Source organism: Vipera berus (genome assembly GCF_964194415.1).
Source record: "Vipera berus genome assembly, chromosome: 4".
NCBI classification, from domain to species: Eukaryota; Metazoa; Chordata; class Lepidosauria; order Squamata; family Viperidae; genus Vipera; species Vipera berus.
The window spans coordinates 3270391-3278256 of NC_138206.1; positions in this window are offsets into that span (position 1 = coordinate 3270391).

Genomic DNA, 7866 nt, shown 5'->3' on the forward strand with positions numbered 1-7866 from the left:
CTGCCTTGCCTCCACTCTTCAGTCAAACCCTGTTCTGCGCATGTACGCACATGCGCACACATTTTTTGCGGCTCCCAGTTTTTCCTTTTGTGAGGGAACCGGTTCCGAGTGGCTCTTTCACTGTTTCAGGTTGCTGACCCCTGAACTAGACATACCCAATTCCTGCAACCGTTCCTCATATGTTTTAGCCTCCAGTCCCTTAATCATCATTGTTGCTCTTCTCTGCCCTCTTTCTAGAAACTCAACATCTTCTTTATAGTAGGGTCACCAAAACTGGATACTGCATTCCAGGGATTCATTGAATATTCCAGTGTCCATAGACAACTGGGGGAAAATATATTAAAAAGAGAAATGAAGAAGTGGCCATTATAAGTCTGAGACCAACTGTATTCACAGGGTGAATACACTAACACAGGGGTCTTCAAACTTGGACCTTTTATGACTTGTGGACTTCAACTCCCAGAATTCCTGAGCCAGCATGGGGGAACTATGGCCTCTTTGTGACTTCTGGACTTCAACTCCCAGAATTCCTGAGCCAGCATGAGGGAATCTATGGCCCTTTTATGTGGACTTCAACTCCCATAATTCCTGAGCCAGCCATGCTGACTGAGGAATTCTGGGAGTTGAAGTCCACGAGTCATAAAAGGTCCAGGTTTGAAGACCCCTGTGTTAGTGTATTCACCCTGTTACACAAAACCCAACTGTCTTGTAAAAGCAGCCATCAACTTAGGACCACAGCTGGGAGGAGAATTTCCATGGCTAAGCAGGACGGTTGTTAAGTGAGCCGCATCCAGTTTTATAACCTTTTTTTGCCACAGTTGTTAAGTGAATCATAATGGTTTTGAAGCAAGTCCAGCATCCCCCCAATTGACTTTGCTTGTCAGAAGCCAGCTGGGAAGGTCGCAAATAGTGATCACGTGACACTACAATCCATTATAAATACATGTCAGTTGCTAAGTGGAGGGAGCAGTGGCAAGCCACCTCTTTCAGTGCTGATGTAACTTCAGTCGCTAAATGAATTGTCATAAGTCAAGGATTACCTTTAGAGTATCAGGATGCTTGATAGTGTCTCAATTGGTTTCAGGACCACTGGTCACAACTGAGACACATTGCTGGAGATAGCACATTGGATAGAATAGAATAGAATAGAATAGAATAGAATAGAATAGAATAGAATAGAATAGAATAGAATAGAATAGAATAGAATAGAATAGAATAGAATAGAATAGAATAGAATAGAATAGAATAGAATAGAATAGAATAGAATAGAAAATATGGAACAGAATAGAATAGAATAGAATATATGGAATGGAATGGAATGGAATGGAATGGAATGGAATGGAATGGAATGGAATGGAATAGAATAGAATAGAATAGAATAGAATAGAATAGAATAGAATAGAATAGAATAGAATAGAAAATATGGAACAGAATAGAATAGAATAGAATATATGGAATGGAATGGAATGGAATGGAATGGAATAGAATAGAATAGAATAGAATAGAATAGAATAGAATAGAATAGAATAGAATAGAATAGAATAGAATAGAATAGAATAGAATAGAATAGAATGGAATGGAATGGAATAGAATAGAATAGAATAGAATAGATGGAATGGAATGGAATGGAATGGAATGGAATAGTATAGAATAGAATAGAATAGAATAGAATAGAATAGAATAGAATAGAATAGAATAGAATAGAATAGAATAGAATAGAATAGAATAGAATAGAATAGAATAGAATAGAATAGAATAGAAAATATGGAATAGAATAGAATAGAATAGAATATATGGAATGGAATGGAATGGAATAGAATAGAATAGAATAGAATAGAATAGAATAGAATAGAATAGAATAGAATAGAATAGAATAGAATAGAATAGAATAGAATAGAATAGAATAGAATAGAATATATGGAATGGAATGGAATGGAATGGAATGGAATGGAATGGAATGGAATAGTATAGAATAGAATAGAATAGAATAGAATAGAATAGAATAGAATAGAATAGAATAGAATAGAATAGAATAGAATAGAATAGAATAGAATATATGGAATAGAATAGAAAATATGGAATAGAGTAGAGCAGAGTAGAATAGAATAGAATAGAACAGAACAGAAGTACAGAATAGAATTACAGAACAGAACAGAACAAAACAAAACAAAACAGAGTTGAATAGAATAGGAGAATAGAAATAGTATACAGAGTTGGAAGGGACTTTGGAGGTCTTCTAGACCTACCCCCTGCTTGTCCAAGTAATCCTTGTCTAATGTCTACAATGGACCCCAAAATTCCTGCTGCTAAGCAAGAAAGTTATTAGGTGAATTTTGCTCCACTTGATGACCTTTCTTGCCACAGTTGTTAACTGAATCACTGCAGCGGATAAATTAGTAACCTGGTTAAGTGAATTCGGCTTCCCCATTGATTCCTGGGACGCTGCGACCGTCATAAATACGAGTCAGTTGCCAAGCATCTGAATTTTGATCACACGACTCTGGGGAGGCTACCAAGGGTTGAAAAACGGTCCCAAAGGTTCTTTTTCAAGAGGCTACTGGACTTTCTCATTTTTCTTTGAAGGCGTTTCGCTTCTCACCCATGTAGTGACCGTTCAAAGATATAATGGAATTGGAAAAAAGTGACTTATGCCCATTTTTCATACTTACGACCGTTACAGCATCCCCAGAGCCACGTGATTTACGAATGATTGACCACTGGTTCATATTTGTGACCGTTTCTCACTTAGGAGCATAAACTTTGAGTTCAATTGTGGTCGTAAATCAAGGAGTTGCCTGTATTTGCTCGGTCACACAGCCGTTCTTCTAAGAATTACCTGCTCTGGTGATTTTGTTGCTTGACAAACCTTGCAGCTTTTTCGGTTGTGACTCGGGACAGACGGTCCCTTTGCTGAACCATCTGTAGACAAAGGGCACTGCAGAAGTACAAAACGTTTTTTCAAATAAGGTAAAGGTAAAGGTTCCCCCGCACATGCGTGCTAGTCGTTTCCGACGCTAGGGGCCGGTGCTCATCTCCATTTCAAAGCCGAAGAGCCAGCGCTTGTCCGAGGACGTCTCCGTGGTCATGTGGCCGGCATGACTAGACGCCAAAGGCGCACGGAACGCTGTTACCTTCCCACCGGAGTGGTCCCTATTTTTCTACTTGCATTTTTATGTGCTTTCGAACTGCTAGGTTGGCAGAAGCTGGGACGAGTAACAGGCGCTCGCTCTGCTACGCGTCACTCGGGATTCGACCCGCCAAACTGCCGACCTTCTGATCGACAGGCTCAGCGTCCTAACCCACTGGGTCCCTTTTTTCAAATAAACCGCACAAAAACTTTGGCGCTTCCTGTAACTTTATTTACTGGTCTAAGCTGAGCAATGGCGGGGATGGCTTGAGCCCCCCCCCCCCGCCTCTTGGCATCTTATCCTCAGTTTCATTACTCTGTTTTCCAAATCTGCTTGGGCACAGTTGAAGTCCACAAGGTTGCAAACGTTAGGAAATGTTACGTTATGATAAAGGATTCCTGCACTGAACGAAATCGGATGAGACGGTCCGTAAGTCCTCGACTTACGACTACAATATGGAGCCCAAAATTTCCGTTGCAAAGCAAGACCCTTGTGAAGAGGGATTTGCCTCATTTTACGACCTTTCCTGGCACAGTTGTTAAGGGAATCTCGTTCAGTTAGTCACATGGTTGTTAAGTGAATCTGGCTTCCCCCATTGACTTTGCTTGTCAGGTCACAAAAGGGGATCACGTGACACACACACACACACACCCCGGGGACACTGCGACCGTCATGAATGTGAATCGGTTGCCAAGCACCCGAATTTTGATCACAGGGATGCTGCAGCAGCCATAAGTGTGAAAAACAGTCAAAGGTCATTTTTTTTCAATGCCATTGTAACTCTGAACGGTCACTAAGTGAATGGTTGTAAGTCGAGGATGAGCTGTATGTGATTTTCCCATATCCAACTTCACTCCCAGGTTATCTCAAGATCCAGATTTCATCTCTTTCTAGGTCTGTCTTTTTCTTTCTTTCTTTCTTTCTTTCTTTCTTTCTTTCTTTCTTTCTTTCTTTCTTTCTTTCTTTCTTTCTTCTTTCTTTCTTTCTTTCTTTCTCTTCTTTCTTTCTTTCTTTCTTTCTTTTACTTTCTTTCTTTCTTTCTTTCTTTCTTTCTTTCTTTTACTTTCTTTCTTTCTTTCTTTCTTTCTTTCTTTCTTTCTTTCTTTCTTTCTTTCTTTCTTTTTCTTCCTTTCCTTTCTTTCTTTCTTTTTCTTCCTTTCCTTTCTTTCTTTCTTTTTCTTCCTTTCCTTTCCTTTCTTCCTTTCTTTCCTTTCTTCCTTTCTTTCTTTCTCTTTGTCTTTCTTTCTCTTCCTTCCTTCCTTCTGTTTTTTCTTTCTTTCTTTCTGTTTCTTTCTTTCTTTCTTTCTTTCTTTCTTTCTTTCTTTCTTTCTTTCTTTCTTTCTTTCTCTCTCTCTCTCTCTCTCTCTCTCTCTCTTTCTTTCTCTCTCTTTCTTTCTTTTTCTTTTTCTCTGTGTTTCTCTTTGTCTCCAAGTCTGTGTGTGTGTGTGTGTGTGTGTGTGTGTGTGTGTGTTTCTCTTTCTCTCTTTCTGTTTCTCTCTCTGCTCTCTCTCTCTCTCTCTCTCTTTTGCAAACTTCTATCATCAAAATGATCCCAGGGAATCCACTGGTGTGATTCCCCCCCCTTTCCATCAGCTTTTTATTTTAGCACACAAGCATATGACTAAGTACATCAAGACACAAGCACACTTTTTCTTTCTTCTTCTTTTTTACTTATGAAGGAATATTACAAGTTACACAACTGCAGCTGCCTGCCCCGAAGAGCTCACAATATCACAAAAGATTTCACAAACGCTTAATCACTGGTGCTGGGCCTGTTCACCTAAAATGAGGTTGGATAGTCTGTGATTTGAGGATTGTAAGAATGCTCCTAAAGAAAAAAAACAGAAGCTGCAAAGGCTCCAATTAGAATGATATTCAGTTTTTTTGCACAATCAAAAATAAACAGTCCAAGTAGCAATCCAAAATACAAAGTCTTCTTACCAGTCCAGAGGTCAATACACAGTTCAGGTTTACAACAGTAGTAAACCAACAGCAGAGCAAAAAACAGTAACAGTAGAGAGCAGTGAATTCAGAGAGAGAGAAGCTACGTTACTAGCTCCCTCTTATGGCCATGAGAACACTTACACACCCATTGGCCAATTAACGTCTTAAAGACACAACATCATGGTTAATATATTTTCAACCCAACATTGTAGGCTAACACCATATGCCTAACAATAAGGAGAATGGGGGGAGGAGGAGGAGGAGGAAGAGGAGGAGGACTGTGGGGTCCTGGGTGCTCTCTGAGCTGGGTGGTTTTCTTGCAGACCTTTCATGACCCAACTAGGTCACATCATCAATGCGGTCAGTTGCTTTCCTTAAAAAGCCTCTTCCTGGCTCCAGTCTCCACTTTGCAGGCTGCTGAACTGTAGGAACAAATTTTCAGCCGACACGTGGCTGTCGAGGGCTGAAATTGAAAAAATAGCTGCCATTTCATTGCCCTTCCTGGCTGAACACCCGAAACTGGCTTGTATTTTATTCAAAGGATGCCATTCATCAAATACAATTATTTATCACGTGTTTTTTTTAAAAAATCCCATTTATATCCCGCCCTTCTCCGAAGACTCAGGGCGGCTTACAATCTAAGAAGCACAAATCAATGTGCTTAGCAATAGCCTTCATTCTATGTATATGCCTGCTTATTAGGGCTTTCACACACACCCCAAGCGGCATTATTACAAAGTCAGCTTAATTGCCCCCAACAATCTGGGTCCTCATTTTACCTACCTGGGAAGGATGGAAGGCTGAGTCGACCTTGAGCCTGGTGGGACTCGAACCTGCACTAATTGCAGGCAGCTGGTGTTACTTAAGGAGGCATTAGCCCACTGCTCCACCAAGGCTCTGATTTTTCTTCTTTTTGTCTTTTCCAATCCTGAATCCCAGACCTGCATTCGGGGATTGCAGTTTGGAGGCCATGTTCTTTGGGAAAGGACTTGAACCCGGTGCTGGATTCACGCACGAAGAGTGGAGCTGGTCTCTGCGTCCGCAGTTTATTTCCAGACATTTCATTTTATTTTATGTATTTCCAAAGCCAAAGAGCGAGAAGCCCAGCAAGTGAAGGCAAAACACAAAAACATCTGTACAGCTAATGAATATTTAAGGTATACAGGTAGTCCTCGTCGTACGACCGAAATCTCTACTGCTAAGCAAGACAGTTATTAAGTGAATTTTGCTCCATTTTACGGCCTTTCCTCCCACAGTTGTTAAGTGAATCACTTAAGTTGCTAAGTCGGCAACACAGTTGTTAAGGGAATCTGCCTTCCCCATGGACTTTGCTGGCCAGAAGGTCACAAAAGAGGGTTACACACACACACACACACACACACACACACCAGGACGCTGCAAACCATCCTAAATATGAGTCAGTTGCCAAAGCTTTGAATTGTGATCACATGACCAGAGGGAGGCTGCAACGTCGTAAATGTGAAAAACGCTTCTAAGTCCCTTTTTTCCAAGTGCCGTTGTAACTTCCAACCGTCGCTAAATGAACGGTTGTAAGTCAAGGACAACTTGTTTGCGATAAAAACCTCAACGCACACTTTCCTGGAATCAGGAGACCCAGAACAAAAGAGCACAATTTTTAAGGGCACCTCAATTCTGCTTCCAAGTCCATTTTTCCAAGTAAGTGCATAAATACAGTTCCTCGGAGTCAAAATCCTTTTTCCGGTGGGCTGCTGGGAAGATCCCGGGAAGATTTTCCAGGATCCATAGAGGATGGAGAACGGTCACACTTCTTGATCCTCAAAATGCTTTCTCAAGGGCCCGTCCATAGCTGAGGTCTGGAGCTTTTGAACGGCTGAGATTTCTTCCTAACCGGATGGGAATCCCTTTTAGATCCTGCAGTTGATCCCCTCTCCCACCAAAGGGTCTTAAATCCACATATCTCACAGGTCACGTGGGGGACGCTCGTAAGCCCCACTCTGGAGTCTTTCCACACGTTGATGCCAAAGTCTCTAGTCTAGTCAATCCGCAGAACAACGGATGGAAACGAATCAAGGAGAGAAGCAACCTAGAACTAAGGAGAAACTTCTTGAAAGTGAGAACAATTAACCAGTGGAACTCCTTGCCTCCAGAAGCTGCGGGTGCTCCAACACTGGGAGTTTTTAAGAAGAGACTGGACATGTTATAAGGTTTCCTGCTTGAGCAGTGGGTTAAACTGGAAGACCTCCAAGGTCCCTGTTATTCCACCATAAAGTGTATCTTGGTAGGTCCTTAACTGTACATTTATTAAATTTTTAAAAACCCACACACACCTTACTGTGAAACGGCCATTGTTGGCACGTTTGTCATTCACCAGAATGCCGACATTTAGTTTATTCCTGGGTAAAAGCACTGTATTCCTTTTTTTCCCCTCCCCCCTCCCAAGGCCTGCACCTACAAAGGGTGTGATTGGCAGATCCCCTCTGCCCTTTTGATTAAAAATATTAGCTTGGGATTTTCCTTGGTAGTCGTGGTTTATAAAAGCAGCCTTCTTTGACTTTTTCTGCTTGGCCTGTCTTTTTTCACACAAACGGGGGCGGGGGGATCCAGAAATCTCCAGAGCCGCCGGTCCAATCAATCGGCCTCCAACGGTTGAAGACCTTCGTACCCAAAACCTACGGATGAGAAGAGCGGATGGCCAGGCCCGTATTTACACTCTTATTGTTCCTCTGCTCTGTGAGAAAGGACCTCTTCAGGGGTTGGCATGGCCTCCTACGGCTGACCGTTGGCTGTTTTCTGCCGCTGGTTGGGCCCCGGG